The following is a 26,775-nucleotide window of genomic DNA, read 5'->3' as shown; positions in this document are numbered from 1 at the left end:
GAACAGCAGACTACAGCACATATCTAAGGGTACTTGAAATTGTTTTTGAAATCCTCAGTGCAGTGTGCGACTGCAGAAACAAGGGACAGAAGCTTTTACATAAATGTAAAGGCAAAATATAGCGGATGTTGGAATCCAAAACAAAAACAAAAAATGCTGGAAAATCTAGTCCATCACGCAAACCAGCCTCCCATCCATTGACTCTGTCTACATTTCCCACTGCCTTGCAAATACAGCCAGCATAATTAAGGACCCCACGCACCCCGGACATACTCTCTTCCATCTTCTTCCATCAGGAAAAAGATACAAAAGTCTGAGGTCACGTATCAAATGACTCAAGAACAGCTTCTTCCCTGCTGCCACCAGACTTTTGAATGGACCTTCCTCGTATTAAGTTGATCTTTCTATAGATCCTAGCTATGGCTGTAACACTACACTCTGCAGTCTCTCCTTTCCTTCTATGAACAGTATGCATGTGAGAAACAATGCTTTTCTCTGTATACCAATACATATGACAATAATAAATCAAATTAGAAAAAAAATTTCAGCAGGTCCAATAGCATCTGTAGAGAGAGAATAGAACCAACGTTTTGAGTCTGGATGTCCCTTCGTCAGAGCTTGTAATCTTCCCTGCAGCAAGTATGAGGGTGGTGGAGGCATTTAATCAGGTAGGAGGGTGGTCGGTGGGGACTCCAGCACCTTCCAGCCTCCACCCTGATTAATTCCGAGACAGGAAGGCCCATGGACAGCCTTCTTGCCTCGCCACCAATTTAGACTTTTAAGTGGGCAATTAATGCCAACTTAAGGGCCTCATCCTGCCACTGCTAATATTAACACTGTGTTTGATCAAAACACTGGGCTTCGGGAAGGGCGGGGGTGGCTCAGAGCTACAACCTTCCCCTTGCTGCTGACATCCTCCCGACTCCTCCCTCATGACCCCCAACTCACAACCACCTTCCTGCCCCTGAGTTCCTTGCAATGCAAGGCCTTGGGCGTGTGTCTTACCGGTGAGTACACAAGAGCTGCCGGTCATTAAGAGGTTGGCAGTTCGCATCAGATTAGTCTTCTGTCTCCAGGGGGACAGGTCCACCACTGGCCTGTCAAGTGCCTGAATGGCACAAGACCAGATGGCCTTTGCAAAAAGAGGTGATGTGGCATTTCATGGGCTCTCCAGCTAGTAGCCAAGACCTATGTCATCTTTATTAGATTCCACCCAAGGTCTTGGATGCAGAGCAAAAATAAAAATAAATAAGCCCTAGAAAGTAACAGTGAATTTGAATATAAGTTTAGTTATAATTTCTTTCTATTTCTGATAAAATAATTTGAGTTATATTATTCAATAACCTAAAAGGTTGTTGTTAATGGTAGTGGGCAAAGAGATAAACATTCAAAAAGCTTTTGGCCAGATGTCAAATATTAGGTTACTAAATCAGGGTAAGTCCTATAGGATTCATCAACGTAAAGTAAAAGTTTATTTATTAGTCACAAGTAAGGCTTACATTAATACTGCAATGAAGTTACTGTGAAATCATCAGGTTTTGGGTTGCATAAGGACTGGAAGTATTCAAATAAAGAGAAATAGTTATTAATGGTGGGAGCTTTGTGTGGGGATTTTAGAACCATTGTGCAGATGTTGGCATCAGTGAAACTTTTTGCAAGTTCTTGAAAATATGTGTGGATCTAAGCAAACTTTAATAGAAAAATAGATTGCAAACAGATCAAGGTGCAATAGGGAGGAGGCAGAAGACTATCCTGGGTCAAATAGTGCACTGATTATTACAGTTCCTTGAGTAGTGTCATAAGGCTACTGCAAAAGTGTTCGGTTGTCTCGCCAGGACTATTAAATGCAAAGCAAGATTATGGCCGGAATTCTCTGATCATGCACGCCTTGTTGCAGCTGCCAGCATGGCTGCCAGCAAGAACAGAGAATTTGGTGTTCAGTCAAATCTCTGTTCGCTGCAGCGGGACTGAAGAATTGCAGATGCAGGTGAGGTCAGGACAAGGCCTTGGTTGAAAGATAACATGCACTTTTGATCTCTTCAGATGATTTTGGAAAAAGTTCAAAGGAGCACATTTGATTAAAAGCCAGGGCCTTTCGCTTTGGACAAGTATACACTTCATGAAAATTTTATTAAGGTTATTTAAATTATGAAAGGTTTATACTTGGTAAAGTGAATAAGATATTCAAGCCAGGTAGATTAAGGAGGGTGAGCGATTTTAAGTATAAATTATGTAAGCACAAAACCAGGTTAGATGTTGGGAGATATTTCTTTCACACTGTGTTGTGAATCTCTGGAAAAGATTTCAGATTTAATTTCATAGAATCACAGAAACATTACAGTACAGAAGGAGGCAATTTGGCCCAATGAGACTGCACATGCTCTCTGAAAGAGCATTCTCCCTTGTCCCACTCCTTTGCTTTGTCCTTGTAACCCTGCACATTCCTCACTTGAGTGCAGATTTATGGCAAGAATTCAAGGCGGGCTTAATTAAGTATCTGGATAAGTTCCTGACTATGACCAATAAGAACTGTGGGTGGGATTCTCCTGTCTTGTCGGTGGTGGGGCCCACTGCGAGCGATAACGGAAGGCATTCCAGCTAAAATCCCATTCACGTTCAGCAGCAAACAGAAAATCCCATCGGAACGAGGGCAGAAAATTTGATCTGTTTCTTGGAGGAAAGTGGCTCTTTGAATGATTTCCCCCACCTCAACTCACAGTCATCTTCCAGAAACAGCTTGATTATTTTTGGCGGACTAAGCAGTGGTCAGAATTCTACATTGTTGATCTGGCACGTGAATGACCCAAACTCGCGTGCTCAGTTTAAAGCCCCCTCCAAGAATCCATTGGACCTGACACCTGACGTCTCCCGCCCCCACTGGCCAAAGTTGTCCCTTAATTGGACAGCTAGCATGAAATTGTGTTTGGTTGCAATCGTGGGTGGGAGCAAATTATGCATCCACTTCCGATCCCATCAATCATGTGCCCACAACATCTATAAAATTTAGCCTAGTGCTTTATTTTGTCTTTCCCTGGAATATTGCATGGTCGATGCATAAAGAGCTTGGATGTTATGAGCACATCACATCATAACTGTGTCGGGCAAGGTGTTCTTATCCTTCATGTTTGCATGCAAAACGGTGCTGTGGGGTATTTCTGCTGTGAGGTACAGCTGTCTGGATCTCCTTGAGGGGATGACATTGGACGAGTTAAATACAAACAAGTCTAAACGCTAATGAATGTATTGGGATGTGACTTCAAATTATCTTAATTGTAAGCCATACAGATTTGGTTAAATTTGGATTTTTATTCAAATGTTTAAAAAAATATATACAGACAGGCCTTCAACAAATTCAGTTTTTTGTAGAATATTCAATCCATGAAGCATGAAATATATTCTGTACATATTTGGATCTCGGGTTGACAAGTGTGACACAACAACTGCTGAAACATTAATAAAAAGCACAAATACATTGTATGTACATCTGGTGTTTCTAATGTCAAACTACAATAAGTGGTGAAATGTTGGATGATTTTGCATGCTGTGCAGTTAAAGCACCTGTTAAGATTTCTGTAGCTGAGCCATATGTTGTTTTCAGTGAAGAGGACAGTACAACTGATCCCTTTGCAATTGATGCAAGCTCTTAAAAGTCATTTGCAAACATTTGTAGATTAATTTGATATTTCAAAGGAATTCCAAAATTTCCTCAATGTGCTGCTCCAGTCACACAAACTGGAACATCTTTCTGTGTTACTATCTCATGAATTACAGGTTAAGGCAGCCAAAAATACAAAGTAGCTGCACAAGTGTGCCAATATACCCACCTAGAAGCTCTACTACTGACCCTGGCTGAGTCAGAGTGATATGCCATCATTTATACCCTGTTCCGGGGTCACTAGAGGAGTCTCTTGGAGCCTACCAATGGAAGAAGATCACACGGTGTGATGTTGATTGCCAGATCTGGGGTTATCCTTATCCAGGAATGAAGAGAATGATGTCCTCTTCCCTTGAATTGTAAGTGACTGAAATATATCTTTAAAACTTGCATTCTCATTTAGACTCCTTTCCTGAACTGTCTCTACCAATTGGTGCTCTAGTTAAACTTTGTTTGATAAAGTATATCAACTGTCAGTTATTCGTCTAGCTATTCAAGGGGAGGCAATAGTGTAGTGTCATTGTCACTAGACTAGTAATCCAGAGACACAGGGGACTGCTATGTGGACCCGGGTTCGAATTCCACCACACTAGATGTTGAAATTTAAATTCAATAAAAATCTGGAATTAAAAGTCTAATGATGACCATGAAACCATTGTCATAAAAACCCATCTAGTTCAATAATGTCCTTTTAGGGAAAGAAATCTGACACCCTTACAGACCTAGTTTGGCCTACATGTGATTCCAGCTCCACAACAATGTGGTTGACTCTTCAATTCCCTCTGAAGTGGCCCAGCGAGCAACTCAGTTCAAAGGCTTTTGGGCATGGGCAATAAATGCTGGCCGAAACAGCAATGTCCACAACCCATAAACAAATAGATTGAAGTGCTGAACTAAAAACAGGAAACACTTAGGGCAGAATTCTCCGGCTGTTCACGTCAGTGGGATTTTCTGGTCCCGCTGCAGTGAATGGAGATTTGGCTGAGCGCCAAATGGGTATGAAGACCGGAAAATCCTCACCTCAGCATTTGTGGAGGGAGAAACAGTCGGTGTCTTTTAATCACTCCACAGATAGTGCCAGACTTGCTGAGTTTTTCCAGCATTTTATTCCAAATTGCCAGGTCCCACAGTTTTTTGCTTTTATTGAGATGCTGGAATTGCTGGAACTTCTGTGGTTGGAAGTCCCAGCATTTTTTATATCAAAGCCCATGCCTTCCTCTTTACAAGATGAAAGCATGTAAAATCATCGGCTCCAACGCACCCCTCCCTGATGAGCTCAATGCATTCTATGCCCGTTTTGAGCATGAGGTCACCAAGAGCATGTGCTCCACCCTGGAAGCACTGGATGAACCTGTATCTGGGGTCACCATTGCAGATGTCAGAGCAGCTTTCTTGAAGGTCAACCCATGGAAAGCAACTGGCCCAGATGGGGTACCCAGACGTGCACTCAGATCCTGCGTGGATCAGCTGGCGGGGGTATTCACAGACAACCCTGGAACACCTAGATAACAAGGACACCGATGTCATACTCCTATTTATTGACTATAGCTTAGCCTTCAACACTATTATTCCCACGAAGCTCATCTCCAAACTCCGTGGCCTGGGCCTCGGCACCTCCCTCTGCAACTGGATCCTGAACTTCCTAACTCACAGACCACAATCAGTAAGGATAGGCAACAACATCTCCTCCATGATCAACCTCAACACTAGTGCCCCACAAGACTGTATTCTCAGCCCCCTACTATACTCCTTATATACCTATGATTGTGTGGCCAAATTCCCCTCCAATTCGATTTTCAAGTTTGCTGACGACACCACCGTAATGGGTTGGATATCAAACAATGATGAGACAGAGTAAGGAATGAGATAGAAAATCTGGTGAACTGCTGCAGCAACAATAATGTCTCCCTCAATGTCAACAAAACGAAGGAAATTGTCATCGACTTCAGGAAGCGTAAAGGAGAACATGCCCCTGTCTACATCAATGGGGACGAAGTAGAAAGAGTCGAAAGCTTCAAGTTTTTAGGTGTCCAGATCACAATAACCTGTCCTGGTCCCCCCCTTGCCGACACTATAGTTAAGAAAGCCCACCAACGCCTCTACTTTCTCAGAAGACTAAGGAAATTTGGCATGCCAGCTACGACTCTCCCAACTTTTACAGATGCACCATAGAAAGCATTCTTTCTGGTTGTATCACAACTTGGTATGGCTCCTGCTCTGCCCAAGACCGCAAGGAACTACAAAAGGTTGTGAATGTAGCCCAATCCATCACGCAAACCAGCCTTCCATCCATTGACTCTGTCTACACTTCCCACTGCCTCAGCAATGCAGCCAGCATAATTAAGGACCCCACGCACCCTGGACATTCTCTCTTCCACCTTCTTCCATCAGGAAAAAGATACAAAAGTCTGAGGTCACGTACCAACCAACTCAAGAACAGCTTCGTCCCTGCTGCTGTCAGACTTTTGAATGGACTTACCTTAAGTTGATCTTCCTCTACATCCTAGTTATGACTGTAACACTACATTCTGCACTCTCCAGTTTCCTTTTCTATGAACGGTATGTTTTGTCTGAATATCACGCAAGAAACAGTACTTTTCACTGTATGTTAATACATGTGACAATAATAAATCAAATCAAATCTTGTTTGGCATACATATTGCAGCAATATCAAATGACATTTCTGCAAAAGCTCAGTTGCCAATCTAATCTGTCAACAATTTGTTTTTGACACTCCAGCAGATTTTCAGCCACAAAATATTTGTGAACTTGTGACTTTTATCTGGACAATTTTGTTAGCACTTTTCCCCAGGGTTGAAATATTCCTTGTCCTGTTTCTAAAAAATATGCTCCTGACTTTTTGTTCAGATAGAATTCCCCAAACCAATTTAATTTAAGTTCATAGTTCATAAATTGAACCAATTCAATCTTTAGTCATAAATCTTACGATTACACTCATACGCCCATTGTCCACGGCCTGCCCGCCACGGGAATTGGAGCGGGCGAAGGGTGGCCAATGGGAAGGTCTGTTGACCTCGGGCGGGATTTTCCAGTCTCAGGTCGAGTGAGGTTGTAAAATCCCGCCCACAGTTTTCAGTAATGTGGCACAAATTCACCACCTTCTGTGAGAAGCAGTTTCTCCTCATCTCAGTTTTAAATCTACCGCCCCTCAACCGAAACCTGCAACCTTTTGTTCCAGATTGCCCCACAAGAGGTAACACTTGGTCTACATTTACTTTATCAATCCCTTTTAAAATGTTATATCCCTCAATCATATCCCCTCTCATCCTTCTAAACTCCAGTGAGTACAAGCCCAAACTGTTTAATCTCTCCTCATATATCAACCCTTTCATCCCCGCAATCTAGTGAACCTCTTCTGAACTGCCACCAATGCCACCACATCCTTCCTCAAATAAGGAGACCAAAACTAGACACAGTACTCCTGATGTGGTCTCACCAACACCCTATACAATTGCAACAACATCTTTTGAAGGGGCTGGAGTACAACTGGATGCAATCAACAATTCATTTGACTATTACACTTGAGCCAGAGCACAAAACAAGATCCTAGTTGCAAAATTTGGTTGCATACTTCCCATATTTTAGGAGCTTAGTGTAGTATTTGGGGTCCAGAATGTGGTATATGCTGAATGCTGAACTCCTGACACTGGCTATGCCAGGAGCCATTTTGGTTAAGCATAAGTACTGATTTGTACTGCTACATAAAGTTGCTAAAGTCCACAGGGAGTGGTGTAGCATGTGTTGAAGGCCTTGGTTCTCACTTCAAAGGTTCGGCTCACACCACTTGCTCCCAATCGTCTACAACGTAGCAGTGAGAATGAGCAAAGGTGATAAAGAGGAGAATACATTGCTCAAAGAGGGAGGAGGAGAGGAGAAGGACATTCAATAGGAGTCCATAACCACCCTGTGTGGGCAGGGAATAATTCTTCCTTGTCAGCCTAAGCCCAGCACAGTGTCTGTGACTTCTACATATCACTTAGGAAATGTTCATTGAAACGTGCCATCTGTTGCAAACAGACCTGCAGCCAATTACACCAGGTTGAAGATGGCATTGCCAGTACCTACATATGTGACTATGGTCTTGTGTGTCTTCATCCTTCCAGGCTGGAACAGGTGATGTCTCCAATATTTCATAATTCTCTGCCCACTGTTCTATAAGAGAGGTTGCTGACATAATGCAAATAGAGAAAAATACATTGCATTCCTGCTCGCCAGGGAAAAGTAACCAGGCAAACACATAGCTGCACCTGTATTTCAGGCATGCCCATGGTGCCAGTGACTGCAAACATGTCAGTGTGCCAGTGCTGCATATAAGTTCAAAGATATACTGCAGCATCAAAGGATGTCCATTCCTCCAATGCTCGGCTGTTTGAGACCATATTGAGCATATCACCGAGGTCTATGCCCAGTATCCTCGCAGCAGACATGATGCTTTTTCTCTTTGCCAGTCCACTGTATCATCAACAGTTGAGCCCCCGTGAGAAACAAGGGGGTGGGTTACTGGGCAACTAGGACTATCTACTGCCCACTTGGCTCATGACTCCAGTGCAATACCAATATATACATGGACAGCACACTTATAATGACAATCATGCTCACCATGACATGTCATTGAGCAGACTACTGGGGTGCCTAAACAATGCTTACACTGCCTGCACCATTTTGGATGAACTCTCCAGTGCTCTCTGGAGCACATGCCATGAATCAACACAGTCTGCTGCATTCTGCCACACACTCTCATGAGGCTACAGCCCTTCCCACAAGTATATGACATACGACTGAGGAGGTAAAGGAAGGTTGCTGCTGACCAGCAAAGCCGTTTGCGAGTGGTTCATCTGACTGCAATACCAGTAAAGACAATCCCAATACTTTATAGACCAACAGCCTCACACCTTACCTTTCTTCTGTTACTGACCATCACAGCGTCCACTTGACCAGAAAGTCAAAGTAAAAACCACCATAAAACAAACATTCCAAACTAACTTTACCAAGCAAACTAATCAATGTTCAGTGCAAAGGTAAACAAAGCACCCACGTGCATTCCCCTCATGCCACCTTCCATGTGTCTTTACCTATTTTAGTGTCCCTGCACTGAGATATTGCAATGAATGTAGCATGGCTAGTGGAAGGCTGCTGAATTTAATAGGTGAGGCCACTCGTGGCCTTTTGTAGCTCTGGCCTAAATGTCGTAATAATGTGCTTGCTATTATGTAATGAATACTCATTTAAATATTTGAATATGTAACTAGTTATATCATAACAGGATGTGATGTAATGTTACATCCTTCAGCATCTTCCTTGCAGCATGTGAGCAGCACATTGCCTCGTGTATAAGGACAGCAGTCTTCATCAGTGTATCCTCAGTGAGAGGTCTTTATTGAATTGACCAAAGATGTCTGCCTCCAGAGGCAGCCTCATGGCACAGTGACATGACCACGGAAAGCCTGAGGTGTCAATCAGACTGGTTACATTTCAAAATCCAAACATGCATGTAGCAACAGTAAGAAGAAGCCTCAATTAAAGATTTGGATTCAACTTCTACGCCTGCCTTCAGCTTCATTTGTAGTAGTCTAGAAAGAGATAATACGATGTGATGGCAGCTATAATGAATCAACAGCACTAAGCAGCAACTGAAAATGATGATTTAAATCAGAAGCCCTGTCTGAAATGCTATAGCTAGATCATCATTTTCACATTGGAGTGTAACCGAGCACACTCCTGGTCTTGTCTGAGTTGGCAAAGAAAAGCAACCATAATTTCAGCTGTAGAGTTCAGTGCAGCATCTGATTTTGGTGTTCAATCCTTCCTGCTTCATTTGTATGAACCTAAAAAGAACTCAACTTTTCAAGAATAGCAGTAGTTATAGTTTATTAAAGTTAAAGTTAATTTATTAGTCACGAGTAGGCTTACATCCACACTGCAATGATGTTACTGTGAAAATCTTCTAGTCGCCACACTCTGGCGCCTGTTCGGGTACACTGAGGGAGAATTTAGCATGGTCAATTCACCTAACTTGCACATCTTTGGACTGTGGGAGGAGCACCTGGAGGAAACCCACGCAGACACGGGGAGAATATGCAAACTTCATACAGACAGTGGCCCAAGCCAGGAATCAAACCCGGGTCCCTGGCGCTGTGAGGGAACTGTGCTAACCACTGTGCCATCGTGCCACCCCAGTAGCTGTCTGGGCTAGCTGACTGGCTGGCAACAGCTAGGGTATTGGTGGAATTGCAGGGGTGAGAGGTTGAAAGCTGCCATTCTAAGAGAGGACAGCAGCTTGGTGGTCTACAAAGTATTAATCTACTCTGCTGCAGAACTGGTGAGGAACCTCACTCTCTGGTTAGCTGGCACCTGCGCCACCTTTGCCCCTTACCTGGCTGCAGGACATTTACACCTAATGTCTCACTTTGTGCAGATCCTGCCCCTAAAGAATGTACAATGCCAGTATCTGAGCAGGTGGTGCTTGTGTGAAAGTGAGTGACAGTGTTTCATCATCATCATTTTCTTCTTCCTCTTCCACCTCTTGTTCTTGTACCACTGCCTGGTCGATTTCTGGGTATCTGAAAGGAGAAGGAAAGCAACACAGGTTGGCACTGAGGGGAGAGCCAGAGATGCGAGCTTACACAATATGAAGCTGGAAAACAGACAAAATTGTGATACAGCCATCTTTGATATTTTCCACCTCATTGCTAGTCACAGCCTCAGTCATGGCCACTCCAATGATGGCGAGCACCGTCTCCTCCATGGGAGTGAGGGTATACAGCTGTAGCTGTCCTCCACATATTAGGTGCCGCTGTCTGTGCTTGTATGTCAGCTACTCCTACAAGAGAGTGAGAAGAGTGTCAGTGAATATTATGCAATGTACTAGGGGGATATTCCAGTTTTGGGTGAATAGTGACTCGGTGTACAAGTCATGAAAGTTGAAATAGTGAGCATAACGTGAAACATGCGAATGGTGGGTTTGAGTTATTATTGATAGAGATTGTTGGTAAGTGAGTGATCGGGGTGTGGTGAATTGAGCACTGGTTTAATCTAACAGTGCAGTTACTGGAATATGGCATGTGCGGTCAACGAATTTATTTTGATACTGCATTCAAGTCCTTGAGACTTCTGGCATTGATCAGAGCAGCTATATAATCCCATTGTCATTTATCTGGATGGTGTACTGGTCCCCTGTGATAGAGGAACTCATTCCACCTGAACATGTCATGTAGCAAAGCCTCCAGTGCTCTGTTTGAGAACCTTGGAGTTTGCTCCTTGTCGTGATTTGTTATTCTTCTGTCTCGGTCAAAGTCACTCCTAGAATGACTTCCAGGACCTGTTCCAGTCAATCTACACCTCCCCTTTTAAGTGGGGCAGGCTGGTTTTAATTAGCAAATCCTATTTGAACTTGTGCTGGCCTCTCTCAATTTTGCACCCACTGTTCCAAGCATGTAGCCACTTAACAGCCTGCAGTCTGCCAGAGTAAATCAGCCCACAGCATGAGGTTTGCATGCTGCCTGCATGAGACACCATCACATATCATAATCCCCACCCCATGTTAGGGGTTTAACAAATTTCACAGCTCCCGTGTACGTCTTCTCCCTCCTTCCCACCACTAGCAGCCCTAATTACAGAGCTTCCCTGTGTACATCGAACATAGAACATTACAGCGCAGTACAGGCCCTTCGGCCCTCGATGTTGCACCGACCAGTGGTACCAATCTAAAGCCCCTCTAATCTACACTATTCCAATATCATCCATATGTTTATCCAATAACCACTTGAACGCTCTCAACGTTGACGAGTCCACCACTGCTGCAGGCAGGGCATTCCACGCCCTTACTGCTCTCTGAGTAAAGAACCTACCTCTAACATCTGTCCTATATCTCTCACCCCTCAATTTAAAGCTATGTCCCCTCGTGCTAGCCAACACCATCCGAAGAAAAAGGCTCTCACTATCCACCCTATCTAATCCTCTGATCATCTTGTATGCCTCTATTAAGTCACCTCTTAACCTTCTCTCTAACGAAAACAACCTCAAGCCCCTCAGCCTTTCCTCATACGATCTTCCCACCATACCAGGCAACATCCTGGTAAATCTCCTCTGCATCCTTTCCAACACTTCCACATCAACCACTCCATTCCATTAGAACCACTTCCAAATATTGCCCAGCCCAAACATCCACAAACATAATCAACACGTCTCGACACTCTACACCAGCATCCCCCACGATGACAGCATTGCTGCAACTGCCTCAGTTCTCAATGCCGACAACTGCCAATCTCCAGATGCAATTCTACAACTCATCCGCTTCATCCTGAACCATAATGTTTTCACCTTCAACAACCAGTTCTTTTTCCAGACACGTGGAACAGCCATGGGGACCAAATTCACACCTCAATATGCCAACATCTTCATGCACAAGTTCGAACAAGACCTCTTCACCTTACAGGACCTTCAACCGACGCTATACACTAGGTACCTCAATGACATTTTCTTCCTTTGGATTCATGGCGAAGAATCACTGAAACAATTACATGATGGCAACAAGTTCCATCCCACCAACAGACTCACCATGGACCACTCTCCAGAATCAGTCGCATTCTTGGACACACACATCTCCATTAAGGATGGTCACCTCAGCACTTCACTGTACTGCAAGCCCATGGATAACCTCACAATGTTCCACTTCTCCAGCTTCCACCCTAAACACGTTAAAGAAGCCATCCCCTACGGACAAGCCCTCCGTATACACAGGATCTGCTCAGATGAGGAGGAACACAACAGACACCTCCAGACGCTAAAAGACACCCTCGTAAGAATAGGATATGGTGCTCGACTCATCGTTCGACAATTCCGACGCACCACAGCAAAAAATCGCACCGACCTCCTCAAAAGACAAACACGGGACACGGCGGACAGTTTACCCTTCGTCGTCCAGTACTTCCCCAGAGCGGAGAAGCAATGACATCTTCAGAGCCTTCAACATGTCATTGATGAAGACAAACATTTCGCCAAGGCCATCCCCACACCCCCACTACTTGCCTTCAAACAACCATGCAACCTCAAGCAGACCATTGTTCACAGCAAACTACCCAGCCTTCAGGAGAATAGCAACCAGGACACCACAAAACCCTGCCACAGCAACCTCTGCAAGACGTGCTGGATCAGCGACATGGATGCCATCATCTCACGTGAGAACAACATCCACCAGGTACATGTTGCATACTCATGCGACTTGGCCAACGTTGTCTACCTGACACATTGCAGGAAAGGATGTCCCAAGGCTTGGTACATCGGCGAGACCATGCAGATGCCACGACAACAGAAGAATGGACACCACTCAACAATCACCAGGCAGGAGTGTTCCCTTCCATCGGGGAACACTTCAGCAGTCAAGGGCATTCAGCCTCCGACATTCAGGTAAGTATTCTCCAAGGTGGCCTTCAAGACACACGACAAAACAGAATCGCTGAACAGAAACCAAGTTCTGCACACATGAGGATGGCCTCAATCAGGATCTTGGATTCATGTCACACTACCTGTAAACCCCACGATTTGCCTGGGCTTGCAAATTTTTACTAACTATCCTGGCTTGAGACAATTCTCACCTCTTTAACCAGTGCTTAACCCTCTCTCCACTGTACCTGTAAAGACTTGATTATCTGTTAAGACTCGCATTCCAACCATTATCTTGTAATTGAGTCTGTGACTATATATGCCCTGTTTGTGAACCCAACTCTTCACTCACATGATGAAGGAGCAGCGCTCCGAAAGCTCGTGCTACCAAATAAACCTGTTGGACTTTAACCTGGTGTTGTGAGATTTCTTACTATAATCAACTCCAGTCTTGTGTCTTTTACTATATGCAGTACTGATTTGATGCTAATGTAGCAAGTGTAAACTGTTAACCCTAACCTAGTGTTTCAATGAGGTGCTCGCTGAGTGGCAATCTGTCAAAATTAACCTCTTGAAACTGACGTGGCCATTGTTTCAGAGCAACACAAAGATAGACCTGCTGCAAGCTTCACTTCCTGTGCTGTTGAATGGACAGCCTATACCTGCTTCCCTTTTGGCAGAGCCCCTATAGGGGTGGACAGAAGGGCATGAGTTTGCTCTCAGAGGTATGTAGTTTCACCATGGAACACAACTAATGATACCTGGGAAATCAGTGAAGCCCTAAGTGTTATGTCTCTGTTTTACTGCCCCAAATTCTTGATGGTTGAGGTAAAGAGCCCTCTCCACTCTGGCACTCCATGCCTCTATGGAGCAGGAGCCTGAGCAACTTTACAGAAAATACAGATTGTCTGTTGGACTGCTGCCATTGGAGCTTTTACTGTAAATCTGCTTGGAGCTTCCATATACCCTAGATTGGGCTGCAATCCTAAGAAATGTCCTTTGGGTTCTTAAAGTGTGGGCAGTGAACCGTACCAATTAGACCTTTTTTTCTGCACTGTGCCACTCACCATCCTGAGGTTTTTCCTAATAGGAATCAAGAGATTTGTTCTCCCAAGCTCTTCATTTAAGCGGTGACATCTCCTCACTGTCTAGTCAGTAATGTCTTTCTCACCTATAACTGTTCCCATTCTCTGTGTTATCAGATGGTTAACTTTTAAAATGAAATTCAAATTCAATTAATTTGAAATTAACTGAAAAAAAAATCAAGCCACAAGATTTAATGTTTTGAACAAATATTTTTGTAAGAGTTAAACAAAGCAAGTATACCAACACCACACTATATTTTGCAAATAAATATATTTCAAACCTAAAAATCTCAACAAGATACTCACCTTTCTACATTTATTTCTCCGAGAGCTCCTTTATACTTTACAAGATCATGAGGGTTCCTTCATTTCTTCTGTGGCCAAACCAAGGAGTGCCACAGCTTTCAGGAATTCAATTTGATTCTTCTCAGTGTTCCCACTATTCTCCAAGGTGTGAGCTGCATTGAGGTCTTTCCATTAGCATGCAACTTGGTGAACCCTTCAATTCTTTTTCAAAATCTCATGACTGTGGACTTACCAGCTCAAGCATGGGCCTCACTGCTTCTTGCCTAGAGATTCCAAAGCTGAAACGCCACTAGTTTCCGATTTCCCTCTGCTACTGCTCCACAGATTTTGGCAGATTCTCTCACTGCCTTTTTCAAAGCCGCTCCCAGGTTGACTTTGAATTCTGTGAGAAAACACACAGGTAAAAACCCATAACCAAAAAAAATCTCCCTGTAATTTATCTCCATGGCAACATGGCACACCCAAGATGTCCCAGGTGGCAATTAAAACGAATCATCTCCAATTCCCAAACCTTTCCTTTGTTTTGGGAAACCATTTGGATAATTTAACCCCCTTATGGATATAGCTGTAGATACCCATCTCTGCCAAGAAACTCTGAGAGATCACTCATTATGTAGTTTCCAATACTTTCCACAATGACCTTACAAAATAAACATAGGCCACCCTTTGTGGTATTATTATTGCTTATCAGCTTCTCAATAAGGTGTTTCAATTTTCTTACATTTAGACATTTCAATTTCCAAACTAAAAGTTATACTCGTAAAACATATGAATAATGAAATTAGATATTCATAATTTAAGTTTCATTCAGTTTCATTCTCTTCTACTCAGTCTCTAATGACTCTTGGGTGGTGGCATCTGGACTGATGCTTGAGGGCCGAAGTAAGTTGAAAAGGGGATGGCACGTTGGCACAGTGGTTAACACTGCTGCCTCACAAAGCCAGGGACCTGGGTTCGATTCCCAGCTTGGGTTACTATCTGTGTGGAGTCTGCACATTCCCCCCATGTCTGCATGGGTTTCCTCCGGGTGCTCCGGTTTCCCCCTACAGTCCAAAAGACGTGCTGGTTAGGTGCATTGGCCATGCCAAATTCTCCCTCAGTGTACCCGAATAGGCGCCGGAGTGTGGCGACTAGGGGATTTTCACATAACTTCATTGCAGTGTTAATGTAAGCCTACTTTTGACACTAATAAATAAACTTTTAAAAAAAACTTTTATAAACTTAAACGTAAACTAAGTGATGGCTTATGCGCTGAACTGCCTGCCGGAATGTTGCTGTACGCTCTTTCTTTCCTGATTTTCCTCAAGCAATCTATCGGAGGAAAAATGAAGAGTGGTGAAAGTTCTTCGTTCAGGAGATGATTTCATATGTGATTTCCTGTAGGAGTGAGGTGATGATCTAGTTTGCAGACAGTGTCGAGTAGCTGAGGAAAAGATGAACAAGCAGAACGTCCAGAAGAATCTGCAGTTCACTCCTGCTCTCCAACCTTCCAGTCTCCAACACTATCGCTTCGCTACCCATGATGCTTTCTTCTTGTGTGAGGTGAGAGAGCTGAGCTGAGGGATTCCACTTACTGAGGTTAATCATTTCCTCCATTGTGAATGCCTTCTGCTTTAATGCTAAAAGTGATGGTGCCATGCGGTTACCATGACATTCAGTCTAAACCAAGAGCCAGCATAAAGACTGTAAATGGGATGATAATAAGTGTTTCTCTCCTCTGCCTAACTTTACTGAGAAACACAACTACAACATTACCAATCGAACACTTTATGACCTGTCTCATTTTGTTGCTATGTTGCTCTCTAAATCCTGCAACCGTACACAAATTCCTTCCCCAAAATGACAAGCTCTATTGAAGTTAATGGAAGGTAAAATTGAGCCCTGTGTAAGATGGGTAGTTACCTTGGTTACCTGGGTTAAAATCTCCCCCATCGACTGATCAAACTATGGTATCTACACCAATTCTGATTTTAATCTTTCTGCCCACATGTATTTTCAAATCAATGAGATAGATCCTGTTGGAATAATACACTGACGGGAATGGATTACAATATGTCGTTTTTGTTTGCCAAAAGGTATTAATGGTTCCATTGCTGTGGAAATGAGAGGGGAGGCAGGTGGTACGTGATCCGTGCAAGGCAATTGGCTATGGTTGAATGACGGTGAGTTGGGATGGACAGAGATTCTAGAATATCATTTGATTATATTTGGGAATTAGGGATCATTTACTGCAGAACTTTCCCTCAGGAAATTAAATAGATGAGGTAGTGCCTATTAAAGAGAAGATGATATATAGCCTGGAGGAGTTGCTTGAGAGATTAAATATGCTTTACTTGTTCCTTCTTTTCTTGCATTCTTCTAAGGCACTTAACCTGTTCTCCTCCATTGTGCAATTAATCCTATCTCTGCACATTTTGTTTCTCAGAGTAAACTCTGCTTCATTTTCCTTTCTTATCCAGACCAAGATGCCAAATGAAAACAGAATTCTAACAGCTGCTGGAAACCTGAGATATAAACAGAAAATGCTGGGAAAACTAAGCAGGCCAGGGAACACCTGTGGACAGAAGGACATTTCAGGTTGTTGACCTTTCATTCGAACCGAGACAGGAAGCCTTTGACTGCTTTAGGTGCAATTGGAGGTGATTGTGCCAATAATCATTTCACTCAGTCTCAACAATCAATCTGTTGCAATGCTTCATTCATTCAAACTTGAAAACAGAAAGCCAGTAAAGGCAAGCCTGTGACATTGAATAATACGTTATCAGTTATGGGCCTGTCACAATGTTTTTCTTGTTGTATTTAAAACTATCGTTCGCCTCAAGTAGCCAGAAAAAAATATGGGGAGTGGTTTCAAGATGATTTATTGACAAACTGCACTACTGCAGGACTCCAATGAAGTAATTCAGACAAGTCAGAGTGCAGAATTCAGAAATGCACAAGCAATTATAGTTTCAACTTTGATTACAAATAATTCGCATATACCAATAAAAGTATAGGAGTTATCTCTATCCGATAAAGAACAAAGAACAATACAGCACAGGAACAGGCCCTTCGGCCCTCCAAGCCCGCGCCGCTCCCCGGTCCAGGATTGAATCCTGAATCCAGGATCCCCGCCCAATTTTCCAGCCTATCTACATACCAATATCCTATCCACCGAGCTGTCCCTCACAGCTAACAATCACAGTTATTGATTAAGGTTACATCATGCATACATAAGAGTATAGTGGTCAATTAAAACTTGTGCATGAATCTAGTCAAGAAGAAAAGAAAAGCTTACAAAAGGTTCAGGGAGCTAGGTAATGTCAGAGATCTAGAAGAGTATACGGGTAATAGGAAGGATCTTAAGAAGGAAATTAGGAGAGCCAGAAGGGGTCATGAGAAGGCCTTGGCAGGCAGGATTAAGGAAAACCCCAGGGCATTCTACAAGTATGTGAAGAGCATGAAGGATAAGACGTGAAAGAATAGGACCTATCAAGTGTGACGGTGGGAAAGTTTGTATGGAACCGGAAGAAATAGCAGAGATACTTAATGAATACTTTACTTCAGTATTCACAGTGGAAAAGGATCTTGGTGGTTGTAGTGCAGACTTGCAGCAGACTGAAAAGCTTGGGCATGTAGATATTAAGAAAGAGGATGTGTTGGAGCTTTTGAAAAGCATCAAGTTAGATAAGTCGCCGGGACCGGATGAAATGTACCCCAGGCTACTGTGGGAGGTGAGGGAGGAGATTGCTGAGCCTCTGGCGATGATCTTTGCATCATCAATGGAGAGGGGAGAAGTTCCAGAGGATTGGAGGATTGCGGATGTTGTTCCTTGATTCAAGAAAGGAAGTAGAGATAGCCCTGGAAATTTTAGACCAGTGAGTCTAACCTCAGTGGTTGGTAAGTTGATGGAGAAGATCCTGAGAGGCAGGATTTATGAACATTTGGAGAGGTATAATATGATTAAGAATAGTCAGCATAGCTTTGTCAAAGGCAGATCATGCCTTACGAGCCTGATTGAATTTTTTGAGGATGTGACTAAACACATTGATGAAGGAAGAGCAGTAGATGTAGTATATATGGACTTCAGCAAGGCATTTGATAAGGTGCCCCATGCAAGGCTTATTGAGAAAGTGAGGGGGCATGGGATCCAAGGGGACATTGCTTTGTGGATCCAGAACTGGCTTGCCCACAGAAGGCAAAGAGTGGTTATAGATGGGTCATATTCTGCATGGAGGCCAGTCACCAGTGGAGTGCCCCAGGGATCTGTTCTGGGATCCTTACTCTTTGTGATTTTTATAAATGACCTGGATGAGGAAGTGGAGGGATGGGTTGGTAAGTTTGCTGATGACACAAAGGTTGGAGGTGTTGTGGATAGTGTAGAGGGATGTCAGAAGTTGCAGCGAGACATTGATAGGATGCCAGACTGGGCGGAGAAGTGGCAGATGGAGTTCAACCCAGATAAGTGTGAGGTGGTTCATTTTGGCAGGTCAAATAGGGATGGCGGAATATAATATTAATGGTAGGACTCTTGGCAGTGTGGAAGATCGGAAAGGATCTTGGGGTCTGAGTTCATAGGATGCTCAAAGCAGCTGTGCAGATTGAGGCTGTGGTTAAGAAGGCATATGGTGTACTGGCCTTCATCAATCGAGGAATTGAGTTTAGAAATTGGGAGATAATGCTGCAGCTGTATAGGACCCCGGTCAGACCCCACCTGGAGTACTGTGCTCAGTTCTGGTCGCCTCATTACAGGAAGGATGTGGAAGGCATAGAAATGATGTTGCCTGGGATGGGAGCATTCCTTATGAGGATAGGTTGAGTGAGCTCAGCCTTTTCTCCTTGGAGAGACGAAGGATGAGGGGTGACCTGATAGAAGTGTATAAGATGTTGAGAAGTATTGATCGAGTGGACAGTCAGAGGCTTTTTCCTAGGGCTGAAATGGTTGCCACAAGAGGACACAGGTTTAAGGTGCTGGGGAGTAGGTACAGAGGAGATGTCAGGGGTAAGTTTTTCACTCAGAGGGTGGTGGGTGCGTGGAATGGGCTGCCAGCAACGGTGGTGGAGGCCGATTCAATCGGGTCTTTTAAGAGACTTTTAGATAAGTACATGGAACTTAGTAAGATAGAGGGCTATAGGTAAGCCTAGTAATCGCTAAGGTAGGGACATGTTCGGCACAACTTTGTGGGCTGAAGGGCCTGTATTGTGCTGCAGTTTTTCTATGTTTCTATATCATCAAGAAGTGATAGCTATATCCTTGACAAATGGTATCTCAACCTCCCTTTCCATTGTTCCTTGTTCTAATGGGCAAACATGAACTGCAGCTGCACATCGTTCAATCAAATGGTCCTTGACCCTTTTCTGAATCTGCATTAATCAAGACCTGCGCTCTTCTTGTATTTTTCCCAGTGTGACTGAGGTTCAGCTTGCAGCTTGTGAGATTTTTAAACTTGTGTGATTATTAACTCTTTCACAACTGACAAATGTTTTCAAGGGATGTCATCGGAATCTGAAATACAGCCACTACTTAAAACTGCCTCTTGGGAAAGAGGACACCCCAAAAGAGAAAATCTGGCATGATTTGCTCACTTACAACAAACAAGCAGTTGCTCACAAAAATGAGGTTGTTATATCCAGCAGAAGGTAACGCTGACTAGGCGATCCTGGAATAAAGCTACTCAATGATAAAAGGCTTTAGTTAAAATAAAATCAGTAACTTCTCTAATTATCAATTTCGTAGCTTTTGTCTACCAGTGCGTCAAAATAACTCCTTCAGGTAATTAACTCTATTTTCATCAAGAATTCATCCCAAAATGAGTCATTCCATCTTCAGCCTGAATTGACAAACTCTTGGATTAATTTCAGGTTGGTGGAACTGATAGGAATTCTATTTCACTGCTCATGATCAAAGGAAGAGCCCAATGTGTGTCTATCAGTGATGAAAGAAGCCTCCAGGCCATATATTATCTCCTTTACCGTTTCGGGATTTTCACATTAGTGTTTTCAGGGACGACATAATGGCAGCTTAATTGAATCACTTAAAGAGCACTAGAAAAAATGAACTGGATGATCTGTCTTCAGCCAGCTGGCATTAGGGACCAACTTATTTTATCTAGTCAATTATTTGGAGAAATGATCCATCACATTTTAGCATATATACTATTCATTGAGGGTCGACTAATGCACTCAATATTTCACTCATCGAACATGCTAAAGTCCTGTCTTGGATTAAGAGCTTGGAAAGTTGTTTTTCTGTAATTTATAGTCACTTTATTGATTTTAAGAATGAACCTTAGGTGTTTTTCTTAAATGAAATTTGATTTTCTTTGCTTTAACTTCTGTGCCTTTAGGTTTAGCTACAGTTATGAAACAGTTGTGTTATGGTTTCCCCAATGATACTTCTGATGAATATGAGACCATCCATATATTTCTCTCTGTCTAAAGATTTTCGGCACAATGGATACATTCAATCAATTGCATACCAAAACGCTTTTATGCATTTTGCCTGGAAGTTGGTCCATCGATTCTAGGTACATGTGAGTGGTTTGAAATATTCTGCTACCTTCCTGTTTTTGGGTCTAAAAGACTCAGCTACTCATAACACCCAAATTAAAGGAAACTGATAGCCAAGTTCCACACGTATGAGAATAGCCTCAACCGGGATCTTGGGTTCATGTCAGACTACATGTAACCCCCACCATTTGGCCTGGGCTTGCAAAGTTCTACTAACTGTCCTGGCTTGAGACAATTCACACCTCTTTAACCTGTGATTATCCCTCTCTCCACTCACATTGTCTGTATCTGTAAAGACTTGATTACCTGAAAAGACTCACATCCTAACCATTGTCTTGCAATTGTGTCTTTGTCTATACAGGCCGTATTTGTGAAATTTACCTCTCCACTCACCTGAAGGAGCAGCGCTCCGAAAGCTCGTGATTCCAAATAAACTTGTTGGACTTTAACCTGGTGTTGTGAGACTTCTTACTGTGTTCACTCCAGTCCAACGCCGGCATCTCCACATCGAATCAAAGGGGCCCGTGCTTTACAATCATGTCCTACCATAGCTCTAGCATCAGTAAAGGTCAAACTTTGAACCCACTTTCTGCAATTACTTTGGACTTCTTCTCTGTTGATGTCAATGATCGCTTGATACGTTCATTTTGAAATGTCAGCTTGCATTTTTGGTTTCACTCTCTCTCTTAGGCAGTCCCTCAGAGCCCAGGATGATTTGTTTCCATGCTAAAAATGGATTCTCAGGTGACCAAGGCGAATGCACGAATGTCACAGAAGGGGCAGACAGTGGTTGGTGGAGCGGATGGGCAGGGTGCTCAGATTGCCATGTGCTTCTTTCGCTGTTGAGGCTTGGCTTCAGCAGGCTCTCGCCAATGAAACTTGAGAAGTGTTCAGTTCCTTTCAGTTGCATTTCTTCCACTTCAGGCTGTCTTGAGTCAGGGTTTCCCAGGTGTCGGTGGGGATGTTGCACTTTTACGAGGAGGCTTTGAAGGGGTCATAGGGGCCATTCTTCTGCCCTCCTGGAGCTTGGTTGGTGTGTTGAAGCTCCGAGTAGAGCATTTGCTTTGGGAGTCTTATGTCCGGCATGTGGACGATGTGGCCTAGCAGAGCTGATCGAGTATGGTCAACACTTCAATGCTAGGATGTTGGCCTGAGTGAGAGCAACAGGTCTGCTCTGCACAGATTAATAATACCGCTGTTAAAACTCTACATTTCAACCTTGACTGCTAAAGTGAGACCTGAAATCCTAATGAACTAGTTAGTGTTGGAGACTTTTTTTGTAAATGTTGCCTTTAGGTGTTGCTCAATTTCATAAATCATTATGGCAGGGAGAGGGGACACCGAGTATTAGTAAAATGGAGACACATCATGCTACAGTCAGAGTGAGTTCAACTATGTTGAGTGGCAAGAGAGAAAGTCTGGGCTGGATGGTCTTTACTTTAATGCAAGAGTGTAATGGGTAAGACTGATGAGCCAAGAGCATGGACTGGCACATGGAAGTGTGATACTGTTGCGATCACAGAGACATGGCTGCAGAAAGGGTAAGACTGGCGACTCACCATTCTAGAGTATAGATCTTTAGACAAGACAAAGGAAGGTGTAAGAAGGGAGGTGGTGTTGCACTATTAATTAAAGAGTCAATTACTGCAATAAGGAAAGATGATATCTTGGAGGTCTTCAAACAAGTCTTTATAGGTACAACTTAGGAATATGAAGGGGGCAGCCACATTACTGGGAGTGGATTATAGACCTCCAAAGAGTCAGCAGGAAATAGAGGAGTAGATATGTAGACAATTCACTGAGCCATGTAAAAATAATAATTGAGTAATTATACTTGGGGATTTTAACTTCAACAACATAAATTGGGATAGGCATAGCGTAAAGGGTTCAGAGGGGGCAGATTTCTTGAAATATATCCAGGGGAGTTTTTTGTATCAATATATAGAAGGCCCAAACAAGGGATGGAGCAGTGCTGGATCTATTCTGGGGAACAAAGCCGGACAAGTGTTCAATGTGGCAGTGGGGGAGCATTTTAGTGACCACAACACAGTATGGTCCAAGTTTGTTATGGACAAGTAGAAAGATGGCCTGCAATAAACTGCTTTGGATATGGGGGAAGGGAGATTTTATTACAATAAGGCAGGATCTAGAAATCATAGAAACCCTACAGTGCAGAAGGAGGCCATTCGGCCCATCGAGTCTGCACCGACCACAATCCCACCCATGCCCTACCCCCACATATTTACCCGCTAATCCCTCTAACCTACGCATCTCAGGACTCTAAGGGGCAATTTTTAACCTGGCCAATCAACCTAACCCGCACATCTTTGGACTGTGGGAGGAAACCGGAGCACCCGGAGGAAACCCACGCAGACACGAGGAGAATGTGCAAACTCCACACAGACAGTGACCCGAGCCGGGAATCGAACCCGGGACCCTGGAGCTGTGAAGCAGCAGTGCTAACCACTGTACTACCGTGCCGCCCCATCTGGCTTAGGTTGACTGGGAACAGCTCCTTGTGGGAAAATCTGCAGTAGTGGAGAGCATTCTAAAAGGAAATGGGGAGAGTACAGGTCCAACATGTTCCCTATAGGGAGAAATGTAGGAGCAATAAGTTCAGGGAACCCTGGATCTCCACGTCAATTCAGGACTGGATAAGGAAGAAGAGAAAGATTTTTTAGCAAGTTCAAAGGGAACAATTCAGCTGTGGCCCTAGAGGAACATAGGAAGTGCAAGAGGGAACTTAAGAAAGCAATTAGAAGAGCAAAAAGGGGACATGAAAAAGAACATGCGAACAAGATTAGAGAGAATCCTAAAACAGTCTATAAATACATTAAGGGGTAGAGTAGGTCCCATTAGAGACCAAGGGGGCAATCTATGTGTGAAGTCACAGAACATTGAAAGGGTGTTAAATGAATACTTCCCATCAGTCTTCACTCAGGAGAAGGAGAACTTGGGTACAGGATTCAGGAACGGGAGTGTGAGGGCCATAAGCAATTTCACACAGGAAGGGAGGAGGTATTGGAGGCTTTGATGGGCTCAAAAACAGACAAATCCAGGGTGCTGTGGGAGGCGAGGCAGGAAATTGAAGGGGTTTTGATGGAAATCTTTAATTCCTCTCTGGCCACGGGGGAAGTGCCAGAGGGCTGGAGGAAGTCTAATGTGGTTCCATTTTTCAAGAAAAGTGATAGAGATGAACCAGGGAATTACAGATTGGTGAGTCTCATGTCAATGGTAGGGAAACTATTAGAGAAAATTCTGAAGGAGAGAATTAATCTCCACTTGGAAAGTCATGGGTTGAATAGGGATAGTCAGCACGGTTTTGTCAGTGGGAGGCCATGCCTCAGAAATTTGGTAGAAGTTTTTGAAAAAGTGATCGAGTGTATGGACGAGGGAAGTTCAGTTGATGTAGTTTATATGGATTTTAGCAAAATCTTTGACAAGGTCATAGAAACATAGAAATTAGAAGCCATTCACCTTCAAGCCTGCTCCGCCATTCATTTTGATCTTGTCTGATCATCAAATTCAATATCCTGATCCCCCTTTCCCCCATATCCCTTGATCCCTTTAGCCCCAAGAGCTATATCTAATTTCTTCTTGAAATCACACAATGTTTTGGCCTTAACTACTTTCTGTGGTAGTGAATTCCACATATTCACCACCCTCTGGATGAAGAAATTTCTTTCTAAAAGGTTTACCCCTTGTCCTCAAACTATGACCCCTAGTTCTGGACTTCGGGATTGGAGAGCATTGGGGAGTGATGGCCTCATGGTATTTTCACTGGATTATTAATTCAGGTCCCACATGGGAAGCTGATTGAAAAGTTTGAAGAACATGAAATTCAGGGAAACTTGGTGAGATGGATCTGAAGTTGGCTTAGTAATAGGACACAAAGGGTGGTGGTAGAAGCTGTTTGAGTGACTGGAGGCCGGTGTCCACTGATATACTACAAGGTTCAGTGCTGGGTCCCTTATTGTTCATTATATACATAAGTGATAAAGATGAGGATGTGGGGCAAATGATAAGTAAGTTTGCAGATCACACCAATAGTAGGGTGGTTAATAGTGAAGAAGAAGGTCGTAGGTTTCAGGAAGATATTGATGGGTTGGTTAGATGAGTAGAGTAATGGCAGATTACAAGATGATCAGAGGATTTACAAGATGATCAGAGGATTAGATAGGGTGGATAGTGAGAGCCTTTTTCCTCGGATGGTGAGGGCTAACACTAGGGGACATAGCTTTAAATTGAGGGGTGATAGATATAGGACAGATGTTAGAGGTAGGTTCTTTACTCAGAGAGTAGTAAGGGCGTGGAATGCCCTGCCTGCAGCAGTAGTGGACTTGTCAACATTAAGAGCATTCAAATGGTTATTGGATAAACATATGGATGATATTGGAATAGTGTAGGATAAATGGGTTTTAGATTGGTTTCACTGGTCGGCGCAACATCGAGGGCCGAAGGGCCTGTACTGCGCTGTAATGTTCTATGTTCTATGTTTTCTAAGTGTGAGGTGATGCACTTTGGAAGAAGTAACAAGACAAGGGAATATTTAATGAATGGCAGAAACTAAGAAGCTCAGAGGAACAGATGGATCTTGATGTACTTATTCACAAATCCCTGAAGTGGCAGAGCAGGTGAATAGGGTAGGATAGTTAACAAGAAAAATGGGACACTTTCTTTTATGAGTAGTGGCATAGAGTATAGGAGCGAGAGGTACTTTTGGAGTTGTACCGAACATTGATTAGGCTACAGCTGGAGTACTGTGTGCAGTTTTGGTCATCTCACTATAGGAAGGATGTGATTGCACTAGAGGGGGTAACAGATGAGATTCACCAGGATGTTACCTGGGATGGAGCCATTGAGTTATAAGGAGAGTCTGGATAGGCTTGGATTGTTTTCTTTAGAACAGAGAAGGCTGAAGGGGGAAATGATTGAGGAGTATAGGGTTATGAAGGGTATGGACAGGATGAATAAGAAGCAGCTGTTCCCCTTGGTTAGGGGGTTAATCAAGAGGGAGCATTGTTTTAGGATGAGGGCCAAGAGATTGAGAAGAGATTTGGGGAAAATGATTCACTCAGAAGATGAGAATCTGGGATGTATTGTCCGGGAAAGTAGTGGAGGTTGGAAACATTACACCCTTTAAAAAGTATTTGGATGAGGGCTTCATTCATGAATATGGGACAAGTGCTGGAAAATAGGATTAGCGTGACTATTGTGGTAGTCATTGTCAGTGCAGACTCGATGGACCAAAAGGCCTCTTCTGCACTTTACGGCTCTATGGTCGCCACGCCAAGGGAATCAGAGCAGGCGAGGGACGAACAATGGGAAGGTCTATTGACCTCGGGTGGGATTTTACAGTTTCGGGATGAGCGAGACCGTAAAATTCTGCCCTATGACTCTATTATGTTGTTCCTAAAGTTATTCAAAATTTTTAACCAGGTTTGTCAGGGCGCAGCCTATAAACTGAACTGAATCTGTACACTCAAATACTTTTACAAATGTATTGAAGTTCAGTGAAAATGCTTTATGGACAATGACTATTGTCTATTATCTTTTATCTATCCCTCTCAATTTTCAAATTATAATGCAATTGCCATGACATTCCTTTGGTCTAAAATTGCAGTTTGAAAGTAGCTGATGTGAAATCAAATTAGTTATACTACTTCCTCACACTGTTCGTCAATGGTACATAACCATATGTCAATGTGAATTCATACACTTATCTTCAATGTAGTCCCAAGGCACTTTACAGGAGCATTGTCAAACATAATTTCACACCACGCCCCATAAGGAGTAATTAAGCCCAAACTTCCATGGAGTAGCAATGAGAGTCAGTCA

Source organism: Mustelus asterias, chromosome 19 (assembly GCF_964213995.1).
Source record: "Mustelus asterias chromosome 19, sMusAst1.hap1.1, whole genome shotgun sequence".
In the NCBI taxonomy this organism is placed as follows: domain Eukaryota; kingdom Metazoa; phylum Chordata; class Chondrichthyes; order Carcharhiniformes; family Triakidae; genus Mustelus; species Mustelus asterias.
This window is presented reverse-complemented; position numbering follows the sequence as displayed.